This window comes from Dermochelys coriacea, chromosome 2 (genome assembly GCF_009764565.3).
Source record: "Dermochelys coriacea isolate rDerCor1 chromosome 2, rDerCor1.pri.v4, whole genome shotgun sequence".
Classification (NCBI taxonomy): domain Eukaryota; kingdom Metazoa; phylum Chordata; order Testudines; family Dermochelyidae; genus Dermochelys; species Dermochelys coriacea.
In genome coordinates, this window is record NC_050069.1 from 181,196,805 (window position 1) to 181,214,288 (window position 17,484).

Genomic DNA, 17,484 nt, shown 5'->3' on the forward strand with positions numbered 1-17,484 from the left:
GCTAGTTTAGGCAGCTCCCCACCTAGAATTCTGGCTTTTGTGGATCATATTCTAAGGCGCCTATGTCTTCCCATTCATCGTATAGGAACTTAAGTGCCTAATTCAGGTTTTGTGGATTTCAGGGTTGTTCCTATGATTTCTAGTTATGTGCTGCAATGCTCAGTGTTGCAACACCTTTGTGGATCTGGCCTAAGTACCTTTGTGGATCTGGGCCTTCACTACTACACTACTAGAATTTGGAAAAATTAACTTGGGAAGGAAATTTCAAGGCTGTCCAGATTCTGTATAAATTGATTAATTTAAAGAAAAACTGCAATTTGTTTCTAAAGTGACCAGCTCCTCTTGCTAGGAGCTGGGTTGAGAATGCTCAGCACCTAAATAGGAGGCACTCTGTCCTCCTTCAAATCCCTCCTTAAACCTCTCATTTGCTGTAATGCCTACAAAAAACATCTTGACAAAAGTTAGGCTACTGGTGTACTGAGACCACAACCTATCATGCTGATCAATATTGTCTCATAGTTTCCTTGCACTTTCCCATCTATTTGTCTGTATACATCTGTTGTCTCTTGTCTTATACAGTAAAAGCTGTGTTATCTGGCACTTTACCAACAGGAAAGCTCTAGAAACTGGCATTTCTGATATCCATTAAAAGTCCAGTTGGTGTGGGGCCGACAGGTTCCATACCTGGCTCCACATGTCTCCCTGAAAGTGGTGACATGTCCCTGCTGTTCCTAGGCAGAGGAACAGCCATGAGGGATCTGTGCACTGCCCCTGCCCTGCTCCGCCACAAGTGCTGGCTCAGCAGCTCCAGTTGGCCACTAACCATGGCCAATGGGAGCTGTGAGGGTGGTGCCTGAAGGTAGAGGCAGTGCGCAGAGCCGCCTGGCTGTGCCTCCGCCTAGGAGCAGCAGGGACATGTTGTTGCTTCCAGGGAGCCACCCGAGGTGAGCACTGCCCGTATCTGGCACCCCAAGTCCCCTCCTACACCCCAACCCCCTGCCCCGAGCTCCCACCCTCACCCAAACTCCCTGCCAGAGCCCACACCCCACACTCCCTTCCACGGCTCAACCCCCAGCCCTGAGCCCCCTCTGTGAGGTGTTGGATTACAGAAACCCCCTGGGGGCTGCCAACTGATGTGCCAAGACTACTTCTGCCCCTGCCTTCCTTGCCAGCTTGGGACTCCAGAACCCTGCCTGGCTGTGCCAGACAGGCTTGCTGTCCACAAACACAGACCCAGGTCTGAACCACGTCCCCTAACAGCTGTAAGCTTAACTAAAAGCAGCTTAAGAAGTGTTCCTGTCTTTAACACTCAGATGCCCAACTCCCAATGGGGTCCAAACCCCAAATAAATCCATTTTACCTTGTATAAAGCTTATACAGGGTAAACGCATAAATTGTTTGCCCTCTATAACACTGATAGATATGCACAGCTGTCTCCCCCCCCCCAGGTATTAATACATACTCTGGGTTAATTAATAAGTAAAAAGTGATTTTATTAAATACAGAAAGTGGTTCCAAGTAATCACAGACAGAAAAAAGTAAATTACCAAGTAAAATAAAATAAAACCTGGAAGTCTATGCCTAATACAGTAAGAAAACTGAATACAGATAAAACCTCACCCTCAGAGGAGTTTCAGTAAGCTTCCTTTTACAGACTAGTCTTCTTCTAGTCTGGGTCCAGCAATCACTCACACCCCCTGCAGTTACTGTCCTTTGGGGTGGAGAGGCTATCTCTTGAGCCAGCTGAAGACTAAATGGAGGGGTCTCCCAGGGGTTTAAATAGACTTTCTCTTGTGGGTGGATACCCTCCCTTCCCCTGTGTAGAATTCCAGCTACAAGATGGAGTTTTGGAGTCACAAGTCCATGTCCATGCATGACTCAGAACTTACAGGGAGCAGCCATGGTTCACATGCTATCTTGAACATCCTCATGTAGATTTCTTATGTGGATTGGAGCCTTCCAAGATCCATTGTCGGTTAAGTGCATTTTGACTGGGCACTTAACTTGCAAATTCCTTTCTAAAGACACTGACCAAATGCCTTACTAAGGCTATTTAAAATCAAACAAGTATACAGTCAATATTCATAACTTAAAATATAACATTGACACATGCATACAAATAGGATGAATATATTCAGTAGGTCATAACCTTTACATAGATATGTTACATGGCATATGTAGCATAAAACATTCCAGTTATGTCATATATACATTAATAAGCATATTTCCATAAAGTCTTATGGGGTGCAACGTCACACCCTCCCACACCCAAACTCTCTCCCTCTTAGTTAACCGGAATTTTTGACTTACTGGCACCCTCCATTCCTCCAGCATGCTGGATAACAAAGCTTTTACTGTACTTAGATTTTAAGCTTTTTGGAGCAGGGACCATCTTTTTGTTCTGCTTCTGTACAGTGCCTAGCACAATGGGGTCCTGATCCATATCTAAGGCTCCTAGATATTGCAGTGTTACAAACAAATGAATCATAATAAGAAAAGGTACTTCAAACCATTCATGATTGGCCACTGGTGCCCAATCCTTCATATCCTGCCTCTAGTAAGTAGTCGTATAGCTTTTCTCTTTCAGTTGATGCTGTTGAGGTCAATAGGGCAGTCATGAAATAGCAAATAAGCTACAAACGCAAAAGCAACAGAGTAAATAAGTATACAGTGTCCTTCATACACTTGCCACTACTGTCCCTGCAGGCTCCTGGCATAGGGTACCGCTCGTAACACTGTTCTAGAAATATGCAAATTAGTTAAGATGGCATATGCTTCTCAGAGCCTTTTTAAAAATCTCACCATGTGTTGTGTTTCCAAAAATATGAATGCAATGCTAAAAACAGTGAGATGCCATATATGTCAACAAATACTTTTAAAATATTGAAAAAATACATTAACACAAGCTTCCATTGAACAATAGCCATTGGAAAAATACAGCATCTCTTGTTTTGTAGTGTTTACTGTATTGTACTGGTATACATCCATTACTTCAATTATCTAAAGAAAGAGGCTTTGATAGATTATGACCCAATGATGCGATTTTTTTGTGAGAGGCGCACGCATGCACTTATTGTCTGGGAGAGGAAAATGCATGCTTTGTGTAGTAGTGGAGAATACATATCAGTAGAATCTAGAAAAGAGTTTAACCCTTGGTCTTGTATCCTTAGAAATAATGTTAACTTTATTAAAAGAGATGAGATATAGCCTTCATGGAAGTAATTCATTACTTTACACTATTTTGCTCCTTGTGAAGGACATGTGGTTTGGGAAATGTGGTAGAATGCTTGTTTTGTAGTAACAATAAACTATTTGTAAAATGCAACTAATACTTACAAAGTGCCAGACACTTTGTTGACTAATAATATGACAAATTCTACACCCCAAGGGGAGTTAGAATCTAAAAAAGGGAGTGAGGGTGTAGAAGAGTGACAAAAAGCAATGTGATTGAGATTTGGAGGGGAGGCACATCTCCTGTAGTTCCAGGTTTGTGTTTGTTTATTTGTTAATCAGTAAATCCCACTCAGGATGGTCAATCTTAAATAAAACCTTAAGAGGCTCTCAGGATACCCAGATATGTAATCATTAATACTCAGTCCTGCAAGTCAATCTGCACATATGAACCCTTATCCCTGCACAGTCTCACAGCCATATGGGTCTTTCCATACTGATTATTTTGCAAGATCAAGGCCTGAGGAGAGTAGAAGCTTAGTGAATAGTTGAATTAGAAAACACTTAGCACCCTGGTAAGGGTGCACTGCATCTTGTAGAATAAAAACAATTAAAATATATACGGATAGATGGCCACTTCTTTATTGTTCAACATTTTTTATTTAAAAAAGAGCCCAGCTTCCCAGAACAAAAAAGGCTTTCTTACATTTTTCTTTTTTTCTGTGCAAATTATAGACCTGTTTAAAAAGAAAAAGTTGTAGAACAAAGTGTGTTAATTATTTACAGTCTCTGACTCTCTCTGCTATTTGTCAGGAGACCGATGTCAATCAGCTCCCAATGCTCTATAGCTACCATGTATCCCTTATAGCAATCATATACAATATAAAAATCGAGAGAGCCACCACATCCTTCATACCATATGTATATATTGTTGTAGGCTTGTTCAACAGAAATCTAGGTTTATTTTAATCCAACCTTGCTACTGTTGAAGTCAGTGGGAGTGTTGCATTTGGTTTCAGTGGGAGCACTATCTCTCATTCTGTAGTCACCTTTGCTTATTATTAGAAAATATCTGCACAAAAGTTGGTCTGCATTTACTTAGAACACAGTGAATAGCTAAATACATGAATCTGGTATGCAAAAAGTAAATCATTACACTTGAATTAAATTAGAAAAACTATAGGTACATAACACATGGAAGAACATATTAGAAAATTAAACATTTATCAAACAGGAGATTGAAATCTACATTCAGATTAATTCTCTGTATTCATACTGTGGATTGCAATGCTTTGACTACTATTCTGCATAAGAAAAATAACATTTAGTAATATTGCCGTGATGACTGAGCACTATTTGAAATAGAAACACAATTTAAAAGGAAAGGAGTACTTGTGACACCTTAGAGACTAACAAATTTATTTGAGCATAAGCTTTCATGACTCCAGCTCACTTCATCGGATGCATGCAGTGGAAAATACAGTGAGGAGATTTTATATACACAGAGAACATGAAACAATGGGTGTTACCATACACACTGTAACGAGAGTGATTACCTGCAGGAGAGGAAAAAAAACCTTTTCTAGTGATAATCAACGTAGGCCATTTCCAGCAGTTGACAAGAACATGTGAGGAACAGTGGGATAGGGGGGAATAGTTTTACTTTGTGTAATGACACATCTGCTCCCAGTTTCTATTCAAGCCTAATGTAATGGTGTCCACTTTGCAAATTAATTCCAATTCAGCAGTCTCTCATTGGAGTCTGTTTTTGAAGCTTTTTTGTTGAAGAATTGCCACTTTTAGGTCTATAATCGAGTGACAAGAGAGATTGAAGTGTTCTCCGACTGGTTTTTGAATGTTATAATTCTTGACCTCTGATTTGCGTCCATTTATTCTTTTACGTAGAGACTGTCCAGTTTGACCAATGTACATGGCAGAGGGGCATTGCTGGCACATGATGGCATATATCACATTGGTAGGTGTGCAGGTGAACGAACCTCTGATAGTGTACCTGATGTGATTAGGCCCTATGATGGTGTTTCCTGAATAGATATGTGGACAGAGTTGGCAACAGGCTTTGTTGCAAGGATAGGCTCCTGGGTTAGTGGTTTTGTTGTGTGGTGTGTGGTTGCTGGTGAGGATTTGCTTCAGGTTGGGGGGCTGTCTGTAAGCAAGGACTGGCCTGTCTCCCAAGATCTGTGAGAGTGATGGATCATCCTTCAGGATAGATTGTACATCCTTGATGATGCGCTGGAGAGGTTTTCGTTGGGGGCTGAAGGTGATGGCAAGTGGCGTTCTGTTATTTTCTTTGTTGGGCCTGTCCTATAGTAGGTGACTTCTGGGTACTCTTCTGGCTCTGTCAATCTGTTTCTTCACTTAGCAGGTGGGTACTGTAGTTGTAAGACCGCTTGATAGAGATCTTGTAGGTGTTTGTCTCTGTCTGAGGGGTTGGAACAAATGCGGTTGTATCGTAGAGCTTGGCTGTAGACAATGGATTGTGTGGTATGGTCTGGATGAAAGCTGGAGGCATGTAGGTAAGTATAGTGGTGAGTAGGTTTCCGATATAGGGTGGTGTTTATGTGACCATCGCTTATTAGCACCATAGTGTCCAGGAAGTGGATCTCTTGTGTGGATTGGTCCAGGCTGAGATTGATGGTGGGATGGAAATTGTTGAAATCATGGTGGAATTCCTCAAGGGCTTCTTTTCCATGGGTCCAGATGATGAAGATGTCATCAATGTAGCGCAAGCAGAGTAGGGGCATTAGGGGACGAGAGCTGAGGAAGCGTCGTTCTAAGTCAGCCGTAAAAATGTTGGCATACTGTGGGACCATGCGGTACCCATAGCAGTGCCGCTGATTTGAAGGTATACATTGTCCCCAAATGTGAAATAGTTATGGGTGAGGACAAAGTCACAAAGTTCAGCCACCAGGTTTGCCGTGACATTATCGGGGATACTGTTCCTGACGGCTTGTAGTCCATCTTTGTGTGGAATGTTGGGGTAAATGGCTTCTACATCCATAGTGGCTAGGATGGTGTTTTCAGGAAGATCACCGATGGATTGTAGTTTCCTCAGGAAGTCAGTGGTGTCTCGAAGATAGCTAGGAGTGCTGGTAGCATAGGGCCTGAGGAGGGAGTCTACATAGCCAGACAGTCCTGCTGTCAGGGTACCAATGCCTGAGATGATGGGGCACTAAACCAGGATTTCCAGGTTAATGGATCTTGGGTAGCAGATAGAATACCCCAGGTCAGGGTTCTAGGGGTATGTCTGTGCGGATTTGTTCCTGTGCTTTTTCAGGGAGTTTCTTGAGCAGTTGGTGTAGTTTCTTTTGGTAACCCTCAGTGGGATCAGAGGGTAATGACTTTTAGAATGTGGTGTTGGAGAGCTGCCTAGCAGCCTATTGTTCATATTCTGATCTCTTCATCATGATGACAGCACCTCCTTTGTCAGCCTTTTTGATTATGATGTCAGAGTTGTTTCTGAGGCTGTGGATGGCATTGTGTTCTGCAGAGCTGAGGTTATGGGGCAAATGCTCAAATAAATTTGTTAGTCTCTAAGCAGCCACAAGTACTCCTTTTCTTTTTGTGGATACAGACTAACACGGCTGCTACTCTGAAACTTAAAAGGAATTAGTTAAACAGACTTTGGAATTCTTGATCTTTTTGATGATTTATCCTACCTATAAACCTGGCATATTTCAAGAGCCAGTTTTCATTGCAGGTTTCAGAGTAGCACCATGTTAGTCTGTATCCACAGCTCACTTCATCGGATGCATGTAGTGGATTAAGTGAGCTGTAGCTCATGAAAGCTCATGCTCAAATAAATTTGTTAGTCTCTAAGGTGCCACAAGTATTCCTTTTCTTTTTGCAGTTTTCATAGCAGATATATCAGAAAAACCCAAGACACCTTCTTAGCCTTCCAAATAAAAATTTTATATATTAACACAAACCTACAGCGTAAGACAGTTTTTGAAGAAATTACATACTCTTTATAGTGACAAGCTTCTGCATCATTTTTTTTTCAACTCCTGTTGAAGTGTAAAGTACATTTTTTGTGTTTTGGTTTCAAAAATGCGTGGTTTTGGTTCATTTTTATTTATATAGTGCTATAAATAAACATGAGCTTTACAAAAGAAGACAGTTTCACATTGTTTTCTCTACTTCTCTGGGTCACAAGGTTGTTATATGTTATTTAGGGGTTAATTGACAACATGGTCTCTCCACACGTGTGATGTTTATATTAAATGTTATACATCCTTGCCAACATTCCATCTTTCAGTAAAACAGTTTGTAATGTGATGCCCAATGTTCTGTGCAAGCTATGTATGAAGCCTGTTATGTTTGGTTATATATTGACAGCATTATTAGTAGCTAACTCAGTACTTTATAAAGTGCTTTAGAATACCTTCATTGTAAAAGCTGCTAAACAACTAAACTAAACTAGTTATTTCCCCAACTAAATAACATGGGGAAATAGTTTTACTTTGTGTAATGACTCATCCATTCCCAGTCTCTATTCAAGCCTAAGTTAATTGTATCCAGTTTGCAAATTAATTCCAATTCAGCAGTCTCTCGTTGGAGTCTGTTTTTGAAGCTGTTTTGTTGAAGGATAGCCACTCTTAGGTCTGTAATCAAGTGACCAGAGAGATTGAAGTGTTCTCCAACTGGTTTTTGAATATTATAATTCTTGACGTCTGATTTAAGCTCTACGATATAACCACATTTGCTCCAACCCCTCAGACAGAGACAAACACCTACAAGATCTCTATCATGCATTCCTATAACTACAATACCCACCTCCTGAAGTGAAGAAACAGATTGACAGAGCCAGAAGAGTACCCAGAAGTCACCTACTACAGGACAGGCCCAACAAAGAAAATAACAGAACGCCACTAGCCATCACCTTCAGCCCCTAACTAAAACCTCTCCAACGCATCATCAAGGATCTACAACCTATCCTGAAGGACGAGCCATCACTCTCACAGATCTTGGGAGACAGGCCAGCCCTTGCTTACAGACAGCCTCCCAATCTGAAGCAAATCCTCACCAGCAACCACACACCACACAACAGAACCACTAACCCAGGAACCTATCCTTGCAACAAAGCCCGTTGCCAACTCTGTCCACATATCTAGTCAGGGGACACCATCAGAGGGCCTAATCACATCAGCCACACTATCAGAGGCTCGTTCACCTGCGCATCTACCAATGTGATATATGCCATCATGTGCCAGCAATGCGCCTCTGCCATGTACATTGGTCAAACTGGACAGTCTCTACGTAAAAGAATAAATGGACACAAATCAGACGTCAAGAATTATAACATTCAAAAACCAGTTGGAGAACACTTCAATCTCTCTGGTCACTCAATTAGAGACCTAAGAGTTGCTATCCTTCAACAAAAAAGCTTCAGAAACAGACTCCAATGAGAGACTGCTGAATTGGAATTAATTTGCAAACTGGATACAATTAACTTAGGCTTGAATAGAGACTGGGAATGGATGAGTCATTACACAAAGTAAAACTATTTCCCCATGTTATTTCTCCCCCCACACCACCGCACCCCCCCCCCCCCCACTGTTCCTCAGATATTCTTGTTAACTGCTGGAAATAGCCTACCTTGCTTGTCACCATGAAAGGTTTTCCTCCTTTCCCCACCCTGCTGCTGGTGATGGCTTATCTTAAGTCATCACTCTCCTTACAGTGTGTATGATAAACCCATTGTTTCATGTTCTCTGTGTGTGTATATAAATCTCCCCTCTGTTTTTTCCACCAAATGCATCAGATGAAGTGAGCTGTAGCTCACGAAAGCTTATGCTCTAATAAATTGGTTAGTCTCTAAGGTGCCACAAGTACTCCTTTTCTTTTTGCGAATACAGACTAACACGGCTGCTACTCTGAAACCTGTCATAGTTCTACCTGTAATACAAAATTATATTGTTTTATTTGTTGTGATATCTATTAGCTGTTCAAAAAGTTCAATATTGATAATTCCACTTTGAAAGTCAATGAGCTTCCATTTCATATCAAAGTTATTTCTGACTGTTTACAATATTTGTCTATAATATTTAAAATATCTGTAAATATCTCCACTTCAATGAAATCCTCTTGGCAGCAATATACTGGTATATGAATCATAACTACATGCGTAAATAAATGGCTTATGGGATAACTAAATACTGAAGGGAAGCTAAGATGTTTGGTAACAGCAGAAGTTGTTTACTGTGAATGAAAATCAACACCATGAACATTGTTTCTGTTGTGTGATGAACAAGACAAACCATAGTATTAAAAAAATTCTTGTCCTGTGAGTGTTTGAAAATTGGGTGCTGCTGCTTTAGTGGATTTTCTGTGGTTCCTTTTGGAGTGGGACATAGAGTTAATAAATAGGCTTCGTTGCTGGGTGGGAACCATGCTGTTGCTGAGAAGAGGTGGGACAGAATTCATTCCCCTACCAACTGGTGGGTTACACCACAATCCCAGTGTGATTGGGCTGATAGAGTGGCTATGGCCTTTATAAATCCCTATGAAGGATTTTGGACTATTGGAGCTATATGACCAAAGATCGAGTAGCCCACCACAGGCCCCCTATGTGGCAAGTAGATAGAGAAGAAGCCCTCCTATAGGGTCATTATACATGACCTCCACCTTACTTTCCCTGTGAAGGGCCAAAGCAGTGCTTGCACAATGTGGAGGGTCTTTTAAAGGCCCTATATGTGAGTGGATTTTACTTTCAGTAAGGGACTGGTTTGTATAGCAATGGAATTATATGACTGTACTGTCAGTAAAAAATTCTGTGTCATTTGCAAGAGAACAGCATTTGATTTTTCTAGGCTGTGATTGGCTAAAAACCTTTCCATATTATTCGTAATTACCACAGCTATAAAGAAAGTGTCTTTTCAAGTTAATGTCTCTGGCAAATGCATTAGCTACTGATGTCTTGTTGCATAAATGCATGCTGCTGCAAAAATGACAGTTTTTAACATAATGGAGTGTAATCTGTTGTGATAGTAGTGTGTGGCCTCTTACAATGAACATGAAGCTGAGGCTCTACACTTGAATTTTTTTCTGTATCCAAATGCAATACATTCTACAGTGAATTTGAAATTGCGGCCATTCTAAGACTTTATTGAATCACAATGTGTTAAAATCATATCAAACAACAAATTGAAAGCATTTGTTTTATTTAGGCATTATACCTACTAGAAATGTGGGATACAACAATTCCTAACCAAAGAATACATTTGTCCAGTTGGATATTACTCATAGTTTATTTACAAAATGAGTAATTTTTGATAACATCTCAGCATGACAAGGTGCTAGACTCTAGGGCACCGTGGGGAGGAATTTATTAAGCATGCACCACCATTTCCCTAATTCAATTTGGGAGAAGCATGAACAGCTGTGAGGAGTTGCAGGATTATTAGTCTGCTGACTCACCCAAGCAGCCATACCAGGTGGGTCTCATTAGCTCACACTCAACAGAGATAAAACAGAGTCCATCTAAAAACGGAAGAACAGGAAGTTTTGATAGGAAGTCAAGCTCAGACTGAGATTTTTGACCTCTTTTGACAAAAGGACAGCCCTTTGAGTTTACTCACTGAGGGTAGGATCCATTAAGATCCTTAGCCCTGGTCTACACTAGGCGTTGAGGTCGAATTTAGCAGCGTTAAATCAATGTAACCCTGCACCTGTCCACATAACGAAGCCCTTTTTTCGACTTAAAGGGCTCATAAAATCGATTTCCTTACTCCACCCCCGAAAAGAGGATTAGCTCTGAAATCTGTTTTGCTGGGTCGAAATTGGGGTACTGTGGACACAATTAGATAGTATTGGCCTCCGGGAGCTATCCCAGAGTGCTCCATTGTGACCGCTCTGGACAGCACTCTCAACTCAGATGTGCTGACCAGGTAGACAGGAAAAGGCCTGCGAACTTTGAATTTCAATTTCCTGTTTGGCCAGTGTGGCAAGCTGCAGGTGACCATGCAGAGCTGATCAGCAGAGGTGACCATGCAGAGTTCATCAGCAGAGGTGACCATGCTGGAGTCCCAAAATTGCAAAAGAGCTCCTGCATGGACCGAACGGGAGGTACAGGATCTGATCGCTGTATGGAGAGAGGAATCCGTGCTATCAGAACTACGTTCCAGTTTTCAAAAGGCCAAAACATTTGTGAAAATCTCCCAGGGCATGAAGGACAGAGGCCATAACAGGGACCCGAAGCAGTGCCGCGTGAAACTTAAGGAACTGTGACAAGCCTACCAGAAAACCAGAGAGGCGAACGGCCGCTCCGGGTCAGAGCCCCAAACATGCCACTTCTATAATGAGCTCATACCATTTTAGGGGGTTCAGCCACCACTACCCCAGCCATGTTGTTTGACTCCTTCAATGGAGGTGGAGGCAACACGGAAGCAGGTTTTAGGGACGAGGAAGACGATGAGGAGGAGGTTGTAGATAGCTCACAGCAAACAAGCGGAGAAACCGGTTATCCCGATAGCCAGGAACGGTTTCTCATCCTGGACCTGGAGCCAGTACCCCCTGAACCCACCCAAGGCTGCCTCCCGGACCCACCAGGCGGAGAAGGGACCTCTGGTGAGTTTACCTTTTCAAATACTATACAAGGTTTAAAAGCCAGCATGTTTAATGATTAAATTGCCCTGGCATTCGTGGCTCTCCTGGATATACTCCCAAAGCCTTTGCAAAAGGTTTCTGGGGAGGGCAGCCTTATTCCATCCACCACGGTAGGACACTTTACCACTCCAGGCCAGTAGCACGTACTCGGGAATCATTGTACAACAAAGCATTGCAGTGTATGTTTGCTGGCGTTCAAACAACATCTGTTCTTTATCTCTCTGTGTTATCCTCAGGTGAGTGATATCATTCATGGTCACCTGGTTGAAATAGCTTGCTTTTCTTAAGGGGACATTCAGAGGTGCCCCTTCCTGCTGGGCTGTTTGCCTATGGCTGAGCAGAAATGTGCTACGCGGTGGGGGTAGGCAAAATGCGACCTATAACGAAAGCACATGTGCTATGAATGTAATGTTAACAGCAAGGTTTACCGTGAAAGAGTTCTATTGTTCTATAAAGAGTGTCTTTTCAAATACCACTGTCCCTTTTTTTTTCTCCACCAGCTGCATGTCTTTCAAGGATCACAGGATCTTCTCCTTCCCAGAGGCTAATGAAGATTAGAAGGCTAAAAAACGCACTCATGATGAAATGTTCTCTGAGCTCATGCTGTCCTCTCACACTGACAGAGCACAGACGAATGCATGGTGGCAGACAATGTCAGAGTGCAGGAAAGCACAAAATGACCAGCAGGAGAGGTGGCGGGCTGAAGAGAGTAAGTGGCAGGCTGAAGATAGGGCTGAATCTGAAAGGCAGAGGCAGCGTGATGAGAGGAGGCAGGATTCAATGCTGAGGCTGCTGGAGGATCAAACTACGAAATTAGGTCTAATTTATAGAAGTCGGTTTTGTAGAAAGCGTTTTTATACAGTCGAGTGTGTGTGTCCCCACACAAATGCTGTAAGTGCATGTAGTCGGCGGACTGTGTCCACAGTACTGAGGCAACCGTTGACTTCTGGAGCTTTGCACTGTGGGTAGCTATCCCACAGTTCCCGCAGTCTCCACCGCCCATTTGAAGTCTGGGTAGAAATCCCAGTGCCTGATGGGGCTAAAACATTGTCGTGGGTGGTTCTGGGTACATATTGTCAGGCCCCCGTTACCTCCCTCCCTCCGTAAAAGCAAGGGCAGACAATCTTTTTGCACCTTTTTCTTGAGTTATCTGTGCAGACGCCATACCACGGCAAGCATAGAGCCCGCTCAGCTAACCGTCACATATGTCTCCTGGGTGCTGGTGGATGTGGCAGCGCATTGCTACACAGCAGCAGTTTATTGCCTTTTGGCAGACAGTGCAGTATGACTGGTAGCCATCGTTGACGTAGTCCTGGGTGCTCTTTTAATCGGGCGCCTGGTCAAACGTGGGAGTGACTCAGCCAGGTCATTTCCCTTGTTTCGTCTCATGGCAATTGAGTCCTGCCGGCAGTGCGCTGTCTTTTAATCTGCAGCTAGCAGAAGACGATGGCCAGTAGTCATACTGCGCCGTCTTCTGCCGAGCACCCAGGAGGTGACGATGGCTAGCGGTTGTACTGCACAGTCTGCTGCCAGCATGATGTATAAAGATAGATGAAGTGGCTCAAAACAAGAAATAGACCAGATTTGTTTTGTATTCATTTTCTCCTCCCTCCCTCTGTGAAATTGACGGCCTGCTAAACCCAGTTTTGAGTTCTATCCTTGAGGTTTTGAGTTCTATCCTTCAGGCAGCCATTCAGTTTCTCACAAAGCCACCCCCTTTGTTGATTTTAATTCCCTGTAAGCCAGCCCTGTAAGCCATGTTGTCAGTCGCCCCTCCCTCCGTCAGGGCAACAGCAGACAACCCTTCTGCGCCTTTTTTCTCTGCAGACGCCATACCACGGCAAGCATGGAGCCTGCTCAGATCACTTTGGCAATTAGAGCACATTAAACACCACACGAATTATCCAGCAGTATATGCAGCACCAGAACCCGGCAAAGCGAAACCGGGCGAGTAGGTGATGTCCAGTGCGGTGACGAGAGTGGTGAGGACATGGACACAGACTTCTCTCAAAGCACGGGCCCTGCCAATGTGGGCATCATGGTGCTAATGGGGCAGGTTCATGCAGTGGAACGCCGATTCTGGGCTCGGGAAACAAGCACAGACTGGTGGGACCACATAGAGTTGCAGGTCTGGGACGATTCCCCAGTGGCTGCGAAACTTTTGCATGCGTAAGGACACTTTCATGGAACTTTGTGACTTGCTTTCCCCTGCCCTGTGGCGCAAGAATACCAAGATGAGAGCAGCCCTCACAGTTGAGAAGCAAGTGGCAATAGCCTTGTGGAAGCTTGCAACGCCAGACAGCTACCGGTCAGTCGGGAATCAATTTGGAGTGGGCAAATCTACTGTGGGGGCTGCAGTGATGCAAGTAGCCAATGCAGTCACTGAGCTGCTGCTATCAAGGGTAGTGACCCTGGGAAATGTGCAGGTCATAGTGGATGGCTTTGCTGCAATGGGATTCCCTAACTGTGGTGGGACCATAGACGGAACCCATATCCCTATCTTGGCACTGGAGCACCAAGCCAGCGAGTACATAAACCGCAAGGGTACTTTTCAATAGTGCTGCAAGCACTGGTGGATCACAAGGGACGTTTCACCAACATCAACATGGGATGGCTGGGAAAGGTACATGACGCTCGCATCTTCAGGAACTCTGGTCTGTTTCAGAAGCTGCAGGAAGGGACTTTTTTCCCAGACCAGAAAATAACCGTTGGGGATGTTGAAATGCCCATAGTTATCCTTGGGGACCCAGCCTACCTCTTAATGCCATGGCTCATGAAGCCATACATAGGCAGCCTGCAGAGTAGTCAGGAGCTGTTCAACTACAGGCTGAGCAAGTGCAGAATGGTGGTAGAACGTGCATTTGGATATTTAAAAGCGCGCTGGCGCAGTTTACAGACTCAGTTAGACCTCAGCGAAACCAATATTCCCACTCTTATTACTGCTTGCTGTGCGCTCCACAATATCTGTGAGAGTAAGGGGGAGACATTTATGGCAGGGTGGGAGGTTGAGGGAAATCGCCTGGTTGCTGGTTATGCACAGCCAGACACCAGGGCGGTTAGAAGAGCACAGGAGGGTGCGGTGCGCATCAGAAAAGCTTTGAAAACCAGTTTCATGACTGGCCAGGCTACGGTGTGAAAGTTCTGTTTGTTTCTCTTTGATGAAACCCCCCGCCCCTTCGTTCACTCTACTTCCCTGTAAGCTAACCACCCTCCCCACCTCCCTTCGATCACCGTTTGCAGAGGCAATAAAGTCATTGTTGCTTCACATTCAGGCATTCTTTATTAATTCATCACACAAATAGGGGGATAATTACCAAGGTAGCCCAGGAGGGGTGGTGGAGGAGGGAAGGACAAGGTCACACAGCACTTTAAAAGTTTAAAACTTATTGAATGCCAACCTTCTGTTACTTGGGCAATCCTCTGAGGTGGAGTGGCTGGGTGGCCGGAGGCCCCCCCACCATGTTCTTAGGCGTCTGGGTGAGGAGGTTATGGATCTTGGGGAGGAGGGCGGCTGGTTACACAGGGGCTGTAGCGGCGGTCTGTGCACTTGCTGCCTTTCTTGCAGCTCAACCATACGCTGGAGCATATTAGTTTGATCCTCCAGCAGCCTCAGCATTGAATCCTGCCTCCTCTCATCACGCTGCCTCCGCCTTTCAGCTTCAGCCCTCTCTTCAGCTCGCCACTTACTCTCTTCAGCCCGCCACCTCTCCTCCCGGTCATTTTATGCTTTCCTGCACTCTGACATTGTCTGCCACCATGCATTCGTCTGTGCTCTGTCAGTGTGGGAGGACAGCATGAGCTCAGAGAACATTTCATCATGAGTACGTTTTTTAGCCTTCTAATCTTCGCTAGCCTCTGGGAAGGAGAAGATACTGTGATCCTTGAAAGACATGCAGCTGGTGGAGGAAAAAAAAAGGGACAGTGATATTTGAAAAGACACTTTTTATAGAACAATAGAATTCTTTCACGGTAAACCTTGCTGTTAACATTACATACATAGCACATGTGCTTTCGTTATAGGTCGCATTTTGCCTACCCCCACTGCGTAGCACATTTCTGTTCAGCCATAGGCAAACAGCCCAGCAGGAAGGGGCACCTCTGAATGTCCCCTTAAGAAAAGCAAGCTATTTCAACCAGGTGACCATGAATGATATCACTCACCTGAGGATAACACAGAGAGATAAAGAACGGATGTTGTTTGAACACCAGCAAACATACACTGCAATGCTTTGTTGTACAATGATTCCCGAGTACGTGCTACTGGCCTGGAGTGGTAAAGTGTCCTACCGTGGTGGATGGAATAAGGCTGCCCTCCCCAGAAACCTTTTGCAAAGGCTTTGGGAGTATATCCAGGAGAGCCACGAATGCCAGGGCAATTTAATCATTAAACATGCTGGCTTTTAAACCTTGTATAGTATTTGAAAAGGTGCACTCACCAGAGGTCCCTTCTCCGCCTGGTGGGTCCGGGAGGCAGCCTTGGGTGGGTTTGGGGGTACTGGCTCCAGGTCCAGGGTGAGAAACAGTTCCTGGCTGTCAGGAAAACCGGTTTCTCCGCTTGTTTGCTGTGAGCTATCTACAACCTCCTCCTCATCGTCTTCCTCGTCCCCAAAACCTGCTTCCGTGTTGCCTCCACCTCCATTGAAGGAATCAAACAACACGGCTGGGGTAGTGGTGGTAGTGGTGGCTGAACCCCCTAAAATGGCATGAGCTCATTATAGAAGTGGCATGTTTGGGGCTCTGACCTAGAGCAGCCGTTCACCTCTCTAGTTTTCTGGTAGGCTTGCCTCAGCTCCTTAAGTTTCACGCGGCACTGCTTCGGATCCCTGTTATGGCCTCTGTTTTTCATGTCCTGGGAGATTTTCACAAATGTTTTGGCCTTTTGAAAACTGGAACGTAGTTCTGATAGCACGGATTCCTCTCTCTATACAGCGATCAGATCCCGTACCTCCCATTCGGTCCATCCTGGAGCTCTTTTGCGATTTTGGGACTCCATCATGGTCACCTCTGCTGATGAGCTCTGCATGCTCACCTGCAGCTTGCCACACTGGCCCAACAGGAAATTGAAATTCAAAAGTTTGCGGGCCTTTTCCTGTCTACCTAGTCAGTGCATCTGAGTTGAGAGTGCTGTCCAGAACGGTCACAATGGAGCACTCTGGGATAGCTCCTGGAGGCCAATACCATCTCATTGCATCCACAGTACCCCAAATTCGACCCAGCAAAACCAATTTCAGCGCAAATCCCCTTGTTGGGGGTGGAGTAAGGAAATCAATTTTAAGAGCCCTTTAAGTCGAAAAAAAGGGCTTCGTCATGTGGACAGGTGCAGGGTTACATTGATTTAACGCTGCTAAATTCGACCTGAACGCCTAGTGTAGACCAGGGCTCAGTCTCCCTGCTCTCTCATCAATTTCAGTGATCGGCTCCAGTTCTACAATTAACTCCATTACATGCAAGGGTTTTCTTATGCAGAGCTCATTGTAGGATCAGGGCCTTAGACTGCAAGCTCTTAGTTACACTGTAAACTGTTTGGGTCAGGGACTATATTTAATTTGTTTGAATAGTGTCCAGCACAATGGGACCCCAGTACTGATTTGGGACTTTGAACGATACTCTAATACACATAGTTTAAAAAGAGGAAGATGAGAGGTTGGCCTGCTCTCAGTTCCACCTGCTGCCCGCCTCCATACTGTG